Consider the following 13565-nt stretch of genomic DNA (forward strand, 5'->3'; position numbering starts at 1 on the left):
ATAAAATGTGCATTTGGCAAAAGTCCTTTGAGCCGGATTTGAACCAGCGACCTAAGGATGCCTGTTTTACCATTACAGTCCTCCGCTCTACCAACTGAGCTATCGAAGGCTTGGCGAATCAACTCTAGCAAACTCAATACGAGCTTCCACTTCAACCGTCGACTTGTAAACATCTCTTGCAATTCGTGCAAAATACTTCAAATTTGGCTTGTGAGGTTCCCGAATTGAGTAAAAGCACATCAGTTCCCAATTAAAAAAATGACCCCCTACGCAGTCTCCCGCATGTTACTGACCACCATACTAAGGGGGAAAAGTTGAAAGGCGGCACCTCACAGGCCATCTCCTCAGAGTATTCAGCTGCGTTGGGCCTTGACAATATTTTAATATCTTGGATGGTGAATAGTGTTCTCTCATTTCCCTTGAGAAATCAAGATTTTCAAGGGGATTCTGCTGTTTTGCCAGTTCATAGCATGAGATGGGGATCCAAAACACCTCACAGGAAACCAATGAAGATTCGTGTTGGACAGAAAAATAACATGGTCACAGCCTCAAAGCAAAAGGCATTTATTTTCAGTGATGAAATATAATATAATTATAAATTGGCTGTTATTTTACTTTCCAAGTATTTTACTTTCCAAGTATTCAATAAAATGTGCATTTGGCAAAAGTCCTTCGAGCCGGATTTTAACCAGCGACCTAAGGATGCCTGTTTTACCACTACAGTCCTCCGCTCTACCAACTGAGCTATCCAAGGCTTGGCAAACCAGTCTCTAGCAAGCTCAATACGAGCTTCCACTTCAACCGTCGACATTCAAACATCTCTTGCAATTCGTGCAAAATACTACAAATTTGGCTTGTGAGGTTCCCGAATTGAGTAAAAGCACATCAGTTCACAATTAAAAAAATGACCCCCTCCGCAGTCTCCCGCATGTTACTGACCACCATACTAAGGAGGAAAAGTTGAAAGGCGGCGCCTCACAGGCCATCTCCTCAGAGTATTCATCAGTGTTGGGCCTTGACAATATTTTAATATCTTGGATGGTGTATAGTGTTCTCCCATTTCCCTTGAGAAATCAAGATTGTTAAGGGGATTCTGCTGTTTTGTCAGTTCATAGCAAGAGATGGGGATCCAAAATACCTCACAGTAAACCAACGAAGATTGGTGTCGGACAGAAAAATAACGTGGCCACAGCCTCAAAGCAAAAGGTATCTATTTTCAGTGATGAAATATAATATAATTATAAATTGTCTGTTATTTTACTTTCCAAGTATTTTACTTTCCAAGTATTCAATAAAATGTGCATTTGGCAAAAGTCCTTTGAGCCGGATTTGAACCAGCGACGAGCTCTCGAAGGCTTGGTAAATCATTCTCTAGCAAACTCAATACGAGCTTCCACTTCAACCGTCGACTTGTAAACATCTCTTGCAATTCGTGCAAAATACTACAAATTTGGTTTGTGAGGTTCCCGAATTGAGTAAAAGCACATCAGTTCCCAGTTAAAAAAATGACCCCCTCCGCAGTCTCCCGCATGTTACTGACCACCATACTAAGGGGGAAAAGTTGAAAGGCGGCGCCTCACAGGCCATCTCCTCAGAGTATTCAGCCGTGTTGGGCCTTGACAATATTTTAATATCTTGGATGGTGTATAGTGTTCTCCCATTTCCCTTGAGAAATCAAGATTGTCAAGGGGATTCTGCTGTTTTGTCAGTTCATAGCAAGAGATGGGGATCCAAAACACCTCACAGGAAACCAACGAAGATTGGTGTCGGACAGAAACATAACGTGGCCACAGCCTCAAAGCAAAAGGCATCTATTTTCAGTGATGAAATATAATATAATTATAAATTGTCTGTTATTTTATTTTCCAAGTATTTTACTTTCCAAGTATTTAATAAAATTTGCATTTGGCAAAAGTCCTTCAATCCGGATTTCAACCAGCGACTTAAGGATGCCAGTTTTACCACGACAGTCCTCCGCTCTACCAACTGAGCTATCGAAGGCTTGGCAAATCAGTCTCTAGCAAGCTCAATACGAGCTTCCACTTCAACCGTCGACATGCAAACATCTATTGCAATTCGTGCAAAATACTACAAATTTAGCTTGTGAGGTTCCCGAATTGAGTAAAAGCACATCAGTTCCCAATTAAAAAAATGACCCCCTCCGCAGTCTCCCGCATGTTACTGACCACCATACTAAGGGGGAAAAGTTGAAAGGCGCGCCTCACAGGCCATCTCCTCAGAGTATTCAGCCGTGTTGGGCCTTGACAATATTTTAATATCTTGGATGATGTATAGTGTTCTCCCATTTCCCTTGAGAAATCAAGATTGTCAAGGGGATTCTGCTGTTTTGTCAGTTCATAGCAAGAGATGGGGATCCAAAACACCTCACAGGAAACCAACGAAGATTGGTGTCGGACAGAAACATAACGTGGCGACAGCCTCAAAGCAAAAGGCATCTATTTTCAGTGATGAAATATAATATAATTATAAATTGTCTGTTATTTTATTTTCCAAGCATTTTACTTTCCAAGTATTCAATACAATTTGCATTTGGCAAAAGTCCTTCAATCTGGATTTGAACCAGCGACCTAAGGATGCCTGTTTTACCACTACAGTCCTCTGCTCTACCAACTGAGCTATCGAAGGCTTGGCAAATCAGTCTCTAGCAAGCTCAATACGAGCTTTCACTTCAACCGTCGACATTCAAACATCTCTTGCAATTCGTGCAAAATACTACAAATTTGGCTTGTGAGGTTCCCGAATTGAGTAAAAGCACATCAGTTCACAATTAAAAAAATGACCCCCTCCGAGGTCTCCCGCATGTTACTGACCACCATACTAAGGGGGAAAAGTTGAAAGGCGGCGCCTCACAGGCCATCTCCTCAGAGTATTCAGCTGTGTTGGGCCTTGACAATATTTTAATATCTTGGATGGTGTATAGTGTTCTCTCATTTCCCTTGAGAAATCAAGATTGTCAAGGGGATTCTGCTGTTTTGCCAGTTCATAGCAATAGATGGGGATCCAAAACACCTCACATGAAACCAATGAAGATTGGTGTCGGACAGAAAAATAACGTGGCCACAGCCTCAAAGCAAAAGGCATCTATTTTCAGTGATGAAATATAATATAATTATAAATTGTCTGTTATTTTACTTTCCAAGTATTTTACTTTCCAAGTATTCAATAAAATTTGCATTTGGCAAAAGTCCTTCGAGCCGGATTTGAACCAGCGACCTAAGGATGCCTGTTGTACTACTACAGTCCTCCGCTCTACCAACTGAGCTATCGAAGGCTTGGCAAATCATTCTCTAGCAAACTCAATACGAGCTTCCACTTCAACCGTCGACTTGTAAACATCTCTTGCAATTCGTGCAAAATACTACAAATTTGGCTTGTGAGGTTCCCGAATTGAGTAAAAGCACATCAGTTCCCAATTAAAAAAATGACCCCCTCCGCAGTCTCCCGCATGTTACTGACCACCATACTAAGGGGGAAAAGTTGAAAGGCGGCACCTCACAGGCCATCTCCTCAGAGCATTCAGCCGCGTTGGGCCTTGACAATATTTTAATATCTTGGATGGTGTATAGTGTTCTCTCATTTTCCTTGAGAAATCAAGATTGTCAAGGGGATTATGCTGTTTTGCCAGTTCATAGCAAGAGATGGGGATCAAAAAAACACCTCACAGGAAACCAAAGAAGATTGGTGTTGGACAGAAAAATAATGTGGCCACAGCCTCAAAGCAAAAGGCATCTATTTTCAGTGATGAAATATAATATAATTATAAATTGTCTGTTATGTTATTTTCCAAGTATTTTACTTTCCAAGTATTCAATAAAATTTGCATTTGGCAAAAGTCCTTCGAGCCGGATTTGAACCAGCGACCTAAGGATGCCTGTTTTACCACTACAGTCCTCCGCTCTACCAACTGAGCTATCGAAGGCTTGGCAAATCATTTTCTAGCAAACTCAATACAAGCTTCCACTTCAACCGTCGACTTGTAAACATCTCTTGCAATTCGTGCAAAATACTACAAATTTGGCTTGTGAGGTTCCCGAATTGAGTAAAAGCATATCAGTTCCCAATTAAAAAAATGACCCCCTCCGCAGTCTCCCGCATGTTACTGACCACCATACTAAGGAGGAAAAGTTGAAAGGCGGCGCCTCACAGGCCATCTCAGAGTATTCATCAGTGTTCGGCCTTGACAATATTTTAATATCTTGGATGGTGTATAGTGTTCTCCCATTTCCCTTGAGAAATCAAGATTGTCAAGGGGATTCTGCTGTTTTGCCAGTTCATAGCAAGAGATGGGGATCCAAAACACCTCACAGGAAAACAATGAAGATTGGTGTTGGACAGAAACATAACGTGGCCACAGCCTCAAAGCAAAAGGCATCTATTTTCAGTGATGAAATATAATATAATTATAAATTGTCTGTTATTTTATTTTCCAAGTATTTTACTTTCCAAGTATTCAATAAAATTTGCATTTGGCAAAAGTCCTTCGAACCGGATTTGAACCAGCGACCTAAGGATGCCTGTTTTACCACTACAGTCCTCCGCTCTACCAACTGAGCTATCGAAGGCTTGGCAAATCATTCTCTAGCAAACTCAATACGAGCTTCCACTTCAACCGTCGACTTGTAAACATCTCTTGCAATTCGTGCAAAATACTACAAATTTGCTTGTGAGGTTCCCGAATTGAGTAAAAGCACATCAGTTCCCAATTAAAAAAATGACCCCCTCTGCAGTCTCCTGCATGTTACTGACCACCATACTAAGGGGGAAAACTTGAAAGGCGGCGCCTCACAGGCCATCTCCTCAGAGTATTCAGCCGTGTTGGGCCTTGACAATATTTTAATATCTTGGATGATGTATAGTGTTCTCCCATTTCCCTTGAGAAATCAAGATTGTCAAGGGGATTCTGCTGTTTTGTCAGTTCATAGCAAGAGATGGGGATCCAAAACACCTCACAGGAAACCAACGAAGATTGGTGTCGGACAGAAAAATAACGTGGCCACAGCCTCAAATCAAAAGGCATCTATTTTCAGTGATGAAATATAATATAATTATAAATTGTCTGTTATTTTACTTTCCAAGTATTTTACTTTCCAAGTATTCAATAAAATGTGCACTTGGCAAAAGTCCTTCGAGCCGGATTTGAACCAGCGACCTAAGGATGCCTGTTTTACCACTACTGTCCTCCGCTCTACCAACTGAGCTATCAAAGGCTTGGCAAATCATTCTCTAGCAAACTTGGCTTGTGAGGTTCCCGAATTGAGTAAAAGCACATCAGTTCCCAATTAAAAAAATGACCCCCTCCGCAGTCTCCCGCATGTTACTGACCACCATACTAAGGGGGAAAAGTTGAAAGGCGACACCTCACAGGCCATCTCCTCAGAGTATTCAGCGGTGTTGGGCCTTGACAATATTTTAATATCTTGGATGGTGTATAGTGTTCTCTCATTTCCCTTGAGAAATCAAGATTGTCAAGGGGATTCTGCTGTTTTGCCAGTTCATAGCAAGAGATGGGGATCCAAAACACCTCACAGGAAACCAATGAAGATTCGTGTTGGACAGAAAAATAACGTGGCCACAGCCTCAAAGCAAAAGGCATCTATTTTCAGTGATGAAATATAATATAATTATAAATTGTCTGTTATTTTACTTTCCAAGTATTTTACTTTCCAAGTATTCAATAAAATGTGCATTTGGCAAAAGTCCTTCGAGCCGGATTTGAACCAGCGACCTAAGGATGCCTGTTTTACCACTACAGTCCTCCGCTCTACCAACTGAGCTATCGAAGGCTTGGCAAATCATTCTCTAGCAAACTCAATACGAGCTTCCACTTCAACCGTCGACTTGTAAACATCTCTTGCAATTCGTGCAAAATACTACAAATTTGGCTTGTGAGGTTCCCGAATTGAGTAAAAGCACATCAGTTCCCAATTAAAAAAATGACCCCCTCCGCAGTCTCCCGCATGTTACTGACCACCATACTAAGGGGGAAAAGTTGAAAGGCGGCACCTCACAGGCCATCTCCTCAGAGCATTCAGCCGCGTTGGGCCTTGACAATATTTTAATATCTTGGATGGTGAATAGTGTTCTCTCATTTCCCTTGAGAAATCAAGATTTTCAAGGGGATTCTGCTGTTTTGCCAGTTCATAGCATGAGATGGGGATCCAAAACACCTCACAGGAAACCAATGAAGATTCGTGTTGGACAGAAAAATAACATGGTCACAGCCTCAAAGCAAAAGGCATTTATTTTCAGTGATGAAATATAATATAATTATAAATTGGCTGTTATTTTACTTTCCAAGTATTTTACTTTCCAAGTATTCAATAAAATGTGCATTTGGCAAAAGTCCTTCGAGCCGGATTTGAACCAGCGACCTAAGGATGCCTGTTTTACCACTACAGTCCTCCACTCTACCAACTGAGCTATCCAAGGCTTGGCAAACCAGTCTCTAGCAAGCTCAATACGAGCTTCCACTTCAACCGTCGACATTCAAACATCTCTTGCAATTCGTGCAAAATACTACAAATTTGGCTTGTGAGGTTCCCGAATTGAGTAAAAGCACATCAGTTCACAATTAAAAAAATGACCCCCTCCGCAGTCTCCCGCATGTTACTGACCACCATACTAAGGAGGAAAAGTTGAAAGGCGGCGCCTCACAGGCCATCTCCTCAGAGTATTCATCAGTGTTGGGCCTTGACAATATTTTAATATCTTGGATGGTGTATTGTGTTCTCCCATTTCCCTTGAGAAATCAAGATTGTTAAGGGGATTCTGCTGTTTTGTCAGTTCATAGCAAGAGATGGGGATCCAAAATACCTCACAGTAAACCAACGAAGATTGGTGTCGGACAGAAAAATAACGTGGCCACAGCCTCAAAGCAAAAGGTATCTATTTTCAGTGATGAAATATAATATAATTATAAATTGTCTGTTATTTTACTTTCCAAGTATTTTACTTTCCAAGTATTCAATAAAATGTGCATTTGGCAAAAGTCCTTTGAGCCGGATTTGAACCAGCGACGAGCTATCGAAGGCTTGGCAAATCATTCTCTAGCAAACTCAATACGAGCTTCCACTTCAACCGTCGACTTGTAAACATCTCTTGCAATTCGTGCAAAATACTACAAATTTGGTTTGTGAGGTTCCCGAATTGAGTAAAAGCACATCAGTTCCCAGTTAAAAAAATTACCCCCTCCGCAGTCTCCCGCATGTTACTGACCACCATACTAAGGGGGAAAAGTTGAAAGGCGGCGCCTCACAGGCCATCTCCTCAGAGTATTCAGCCGTGTTGGGCCTTGACAATATTTTAATATCTTGGATGGTGTATAGTGTTCTCCCATTTCCCTTGAGAAATCAAGATTGTCAAGGGGATTCTGCTGTTTTGTCAGTTCATAGCAAGAGATGGGGATCCAAAACACCTCACAGGAAACCAACGAAGATTGGTGTCGGACAGAAACATAACGTGGCCACAGCCTCAAAGCAAAAGGCATCTATTTTCAGTGATGAAATATAATATAATTATAAATTGTCTGTTATTTTATTTTCCAAGTATTTTACTTTCCAAGTATTTAATAAAATTTGCATTTGGCAAAAGTCCTTCAATCCGGATTTCAACCAGCGACCTAAGGATGCCAGTTTTACCACGACAGTCCTCCGCTCTACCAACTGAGCTATCGAAGGCTTGGCAAATCAGTCTCTAGCAAGCTCAATACGAGCTTCCACTTCAACCGTCGACATGCAAACATCTATTGCAATTCGTGCAAAATACTACAAATTTAGCTTGTGAGGTTCCCGAATTGAGTAAAAGCACATCAGTTCCCAATTAAAAAAATGACCCCCTCCGCAGTCTCCCGCATGTTACTGACCACCATACTAAGGAGGAAAAGTTGAAAGGCGGCGCCTCACAGGCCATCTCCTCAGAGTATTCATCAGTGTTCGGCCTTGACAATATTTAAATATCTTGGATGGTGTATAGTGTTCTCCCATTTCCCTTGAGAAATCAAGATTGTCAAGGGGATTCTGCTGTTTTGCCAGTTCATAGCAAGAGATGGGGATCCAAAACACCTTACAGGAAAACAATGAAGATTGGTGTTGGACAGAAACATAACGTGGCCACAGCCTCAAAGCAAAAGGCATCTATTTTCAGTGATGAAATATAATATAATTATAAATTGTCTGTTATTTTATTTTCCAAGTATTTTACTTTCCAAGTATTCAATAAAATTTGCATTTGGCAAAAGTCATTCGAGCCGGATTTGAACCAGCGACCTAAGGATGCCTGTTTTACCACTACAGTCCTCCGCTCTACCAACTGAGCTATCGAAGGCTTGGCAAAGAATTCTCTAGCAAACTCAATACGAGCTTCCACTTCAACCGTCGACTTGTAAACATCTCTTGCAATTCGTGCAAAATACTACAAATTTGGCTTGTGAGGTTCCCGAATTGAGTAAAAGCACATCAGTTCCCAATTAAAAAAATGACCCCCTCTGCAGTCTCCTGCATGTTACTGACCACCATACTAAGGGGGAAAACTTGAAAGGCGGCGCCTCACAGGCCATCTCCTCAGAGTATTCAGCCGTGTTGGGCCTTGACAATATTTTAATATTTTGGATGATGTATAGTGTTCTCCCATTTCCCTTGAGAAATCAAGATTGTCAAGGGGATTCTGCTGTTTTGTCAGTTCATAGCAAGAGATGGGGATCCAAAATACCTCACAGGAAACCAACGAAGATTGGTGTCGGACAGAAAAATAACGTGGCCACAGCCTCAAAGCAAAAGGCATCTATTTTCAGTGATGAAATATAATATAATTATAAATTGTCTTTTATTTTACTTTCCAAGTATTTTACTTTCCAAGTATTCAATAAAATGTGCATTTGGCAAAAGTCCTTTGAGCCGGATTTGAACCAGCGACGAGCTATCGAAGGCTTGGCAAATCATTCTCTAGCAAACTCAATACGAGCTTCCACTTCAACCGTCGACTTGTAAACATCTCTTGCAATTCGTGCAAAATACTACAAATTTGGCTTGTGAGGTTCCCGAATTGAGTAAAAGCACATCAGTTCAAAGTTAAAAAAATGACCCCCTCCGCAGTCTCCCGCATGTTACTGACCACCATACTAAAGGGGAAAAGTTGAAAGGCGCGCCTCACAGGCCATCTCCTCAGAGTATTCAGCCGTGTTGGGCCTTGACAATATTTTAATATCTTGGATGGTGTATAGTGTTCTCCCATTTCCCTTGAGAAATCAAGATTGTCAAGGGGATTCTGCTGTTTTGTCAGTTCATAGCAAGAGATGGGGATCCAAAACACCTCACAGGAAACCAACGAAGATTGGTGTCGGACAGAAACATAACGTGGCCACAGCCTCAAAGCAAAAGGCATCTATTTTCAGTGATGAAATATAATATAATTATAAATTGTCTGTTATTTTATTTTCCAAGTATTTTACTTTCCAAGTATTCAATAAAATGTGCATTTGGCAAAAGTCCTTCAATCCGGATTTCAACCAGCGACCTAAGGATGCCAGTTTTACCACGACAGTCCTCCGCTCTACCAACTGAGCTATCGAAGGCTTGGCAAATCAGTCTCTAGCAAGCTTAATACGAGCTTCCACTTCAACCGTCGACATGCAAACATCTATTGCAATTCGTGCAAAATACTACAAATTTGGCTTGTGAGGTTCCCGAATTGAGTAAAAGCACATCAGTTCCCAATTAAAAAAATGACCCCCTCCGCAGTCTCCCGCATGTTACTGACCACCATACTAAGGGGGAAAAGTTGAAAGGCGCGCCTCACAGGCCATCTCCTCAGAGTATTCAGCCGTGTTGGGCCTTGACAATATTTTAATATCTTGGATGGTGTATAGTGTTCTCCCATTTCCCTTGAGAAATCAAGATTGTCAAGGGGATTCTGCTGTTTTGTCAGTTCATAGCAAGAGATGGGGATCCAAAACACCTCACAGGAAACCAACGAAGATTGGTGTCGGACAGAAACATAACGTGGCGACAGCCTCAAAGCAAAAGGCATCTATTTTCAGTGATGAAATATAATATAATTATAAATTGTCTGTTATTTTATTTTCCAAGCATTTTACTTTCCAAGTATTCAATAAAATTTGCATTTGGCAAAAGTCCTTCAATCTGGATTTGAACCAGCGACCTAAGGATGCCTGTTTTACCACTACAGTCCTCTGCTCTACCAACTGAGCTATCGAAGGCTTGGCAAATCAGTCTCTAGCAAGCTCAATACGAGCTTTTACTTCAACCGTCGACATTCAAACATCTCTTGCAATTCGTGCAAAATACTACAAATTTGGCTTGTGAGGTTCCCGAATTGAGTAAAAGCACATCAGTTCACAATTAAAAAAATGACCCCCTCCGAGGTCTCCCGCATGTTACTGACCACCATACTAAGGGGGAAAAGTTGAAAGGCGGCGCCTCACAGGCCATCTCCTCAGAGTATTCAGCTGTGTTGGGCCTTGACAATATTTTAATATCTTGGATGGTGTATAGTGTTCTCTCATTTCCCTTGAGAAATCAAGATTGTCAAGGGGATTCTGCTGTTTTGCCAGTTCATAGCAAGAGATGGGGATCCAAAACACCTCACATGAAACCAATGAAGATTCGTGTTGGACAGAAACATAACGTGGCCACAGCCTCAAAGCAACAGGCATCTATTTTCAGTGATGAAATATAATATAATTATAAATTGTCTTTTATTTTACTTTCCAAGTATTTTACTTTCCAAGTATTCAATAAAATTTGCATTTGGCAAAAGTCTTTCGAGCCGGATTTGAACCAGCGACGAGCTATCGAAGGCTTGGCAAATCATTCTCTAGCAAACTCAATACGAGCTTCCACTTCAACCGTCGACTTGTAAACATCTCTTGCAATTCGTGCAAAATACTACAAATTTGGCTTGTGAGGTTCCCGAATTGAGTAAAAGCACATCAGTTCCCAGTTAAAAAAATGACCCCCTCCGCAGTCTCCCGCATGTTACTGACCACCATACTAAAGGGGAAAAGTTGAAAGGCGCGCCTCACAGGCCATCTCCTCAGAGTATTCAGCCGTGTTGGGCCTTGACAATATTTTAATATCTTGGATGGTGTATAGTGTTCTCCCATTTCCCTTGAGAAATCAAGATTGTCAAGGGGATTCTGCTGTTTTGTCAGTTCATAGCAAGAGATGGGGATCCAAAACACCTCACAGGAAACCAACGAAGATTGGTGTCGGACAGAAACATAACGTGGCGACAGCCTCAAAGCAAAAGGCATCTATTTTCAGTGATGAAATATAATATAATTATAAATTGTCTGTTATTTTATTTTCCAAGCATTTTACTTTCCAAGTATTCAATACAATTTGCATTTGGCAAAAGTCCTTCAATCTGGATTTGAACCAGCGACCTAAGGATGCCTGTTTTACCACTACAGTCCTCTGCTCTACCAACTGAGCTATCGAAGGCTTTGCAAATCAGTCTCTAGCAAGCTCAATACGAGCTTTCACTTCAACCGTCGACATTCAAACATCTCTTGCAATTCGTGCAAAATACTACAAATTTGGCTTGTGAGGTTCCCGAATTGAGTAAAAGCACATCAGTTCACAATTAAAAAAATGACCCCCTCCGAGGTCTCCCGCATGTTACTGACCACCATACTAAGGGGGAAAAGTTGAAAGGCGGCGCCTCACAGGCCATCTCCTCAGAGTATTCAGCCGTGTTGGGCCTTGACAATATTTTAATATCTTGGATGGTGTATAGTGTTCTCCCATTTCCCTTGAGAAATCAAGATTGTCAAGGGGATTCTGCTGTTTTGTCAGTTCATAGCAAGAGATGGGGATCCAAAACACCTCACAGGAAACCAACGAAGATTGGTGTCGGACAGAAACATAACGTGGCCACAGCCTCAAAGCAAAAGGCATCTATTTTCAGTGATGAAATATAATATAATTATAAATTGTCTGTTATTTTATTTTCCAAGTATTTTACTTTCCAAGTATTTAATAAAATTTGCATTTGGCAAAAGTCCTTCAATCCGGATTTCAACCAGCGACTTAAGGATGCCAGTTTTACCACGACAGTCCTCCGCTCTACCAACTGAGCTATCGAAGGCTTGGCAAATCAGTCTCTAGCAAGCTCAATACGAGCTTCCACTTCAACCGTCGACATGCAAACATCTATTGCAATTCGTGCAAAATACTACAAATTTAGCTTGTGAGGTTCCCGAATTGAGTAAAAGCACATCAGTTCCCAATTAAAAAAATGACCCCCTCCGCAGTCTCCCGCATGTTACTGACCACCATACTAAGGGGGAAAAGTTGAAAGGCGCGCCTCACAGGCCATCTCCTCAGAGTATTCAGCCGTGTTGGGCCTTGACAATATTTTAATATCTTGGATGATGTATAGTGTTCTCCCATTTCCCTTGAGAAATCAAGATTGTCAAGGGGATTCTGCTGTTTTGTCAGTTCATAGCAAGAGATGGGGATCCAAAACACCTCACAGGAAACCAACGAAGATTGGTGTCGGACAGAAACATAACGTGGCGACAGCCTCAAAGCAAAAGGCATCTATTTTCAGTGATGAAATATAATATAATTATAAATTGTCTGTTATTTTATTTTCCAAGCATTTTACTTTCCAAGTATTCAATACAATTTGCATTTGGCAAAAGTCCTTCAATCTGGATTTGAACCAGCGACCTAAGGATGCTTGTTTTACCACTACAGTCCTCTGCTCTACCAACTGAGCTATCGAAGGCTTGGCAAATCAGTCTCTAGCAAGCTCAATACGAGCTTTCACTTCAACCGTCGACATTCAAACATCTCTTGCAATTCGTGCAAAATACTACAAATTTGGCTTGTGAGGTTCCCGAATTGAGTAAAAGCACATCAGTTCACAATTAAAAAAATGACCCCCTCCGAGGTCTCCCGCATGTTACTGACCACCATACTAAGGGGGAAAAGTTGAAAGGCGGCGCCTCACAGGCCATCTCCTCAGAGTATTCAGCTGTGTTGGGCCTTGACAATATTTTAATATCTTGGATGGTGTATAGTGTTCTCTCATTTCCCTTGAGAAATCAAGATTGTCAAGGGGATTCTGCTGTTTTGCCAGTTCATAGCAATAGATGGGGATCCAAAACACCTCACATGAAACCAATGAAGATTGGTGTCGGACAGAAAAATAACGTGGCCACAGCCTCAAAGCAAAAGGCATCTATTTTCAGTGATGAAATATAATATAATTATAAATTGTCTGTTATTTTACTTTCCAAGTATTTTACTTTCCAAGTATTCAATAAAATTTGCATTTGGCAAAAGTCCTTCGAGCCGGATTTGAACCAGCAACCTAAGGATGCCTGTTGTACTACTACAGTCCTCCGCTCTACCAACTGAGCTATCGAAGGCTTGGCAAATCATTCTCTAGCAAACTCAATACGAGCTTCCACTTCAACCGTCGACTTGTAAACATCTCTTGCAATTCGTGCAAAATACTACAAATTTGGCTTGTGAGGTTCCCGAATTGAGTAAAAGCACATCAGTTCCCAATTAAAA

At 41.2% G+C, this 13565-nt stretch overlaps 4 non-coding genes across 4 annotated transcripts; all 4 read right to left on the reverse strand.

Moving 5' to 3' along the window:
- Positions 1 to 3206: 3206 nt before the first annotated feature.
- TRNAY-GUA (transfer RNA tyrosine (anticodon GUA)) lies at positions 3207 to 3292 on the reverse strand. The gene is given in 2 exon segments: positions 3207 to 3242; positions 3256 to 3292. It is a non-coding gene; the product is annotated as a tRNA-Tyr (tRNA).
- Positions 3293 to 3854: 562 nt separating this feature from the next.
- On the reverse strand, positions 3855 to 3940 carry TRNAY-GUA (transfer RNA tyrosine (anticodon GUA)). Its single transcript is given in 2 exon segments — positions 3855 to 3890; positions 3904 to 3940. It is a non-coding gene; the product is annotated as a tRNA-Tyr (tRNA).
- A 1778-nt stretch (positions 3941 to 5718) lies between these two features.
- TRNAY-GUA (transfer RNA tyrosine (anticodon GUA)) lies at positions 5719 to 5804 on the reverse strand. Its single transcript is given in 2 exon segments — positions 5719 to 5754; positions 5768 to 5804. It is a non-coding gene; the product is annotated as a tRNA-Tyr (tRNA).
- A 7527-nt stretch (positions 5805 to 13331) lies between these two features.
- On the reverse strand, positions 13332 to 13417 carry TRNAY-GUA (transfer RNA tyrosine (anticodon GUA)). Its single transcript is given in 2 exon segments — positions 13332 to 13367; positions 13381 to 13417. It is a non-coding gene; the product is annotated as a tRNA-Tyr (tRNA).
- Between the last annotated feature and the right edge of the window lie 148 nt (positions 13418 to 13565).

The sequence above is a fragment of the Ambystoma mexicanum genome, chromosome 1p (genome assembly GCF_040938575.1).
Source record: "Ambystoma mexicanum isolate Mex_15411 chromosome 1p, UKY_AmexF1_1, whole genome shotgun sequence".
Lineage (NCBI taxonomy): Eukaryota > Metazoa > Chordata > Amphibia > Caudata > Ambystomatidae > Ambystoma > Ambystoma mexicanum.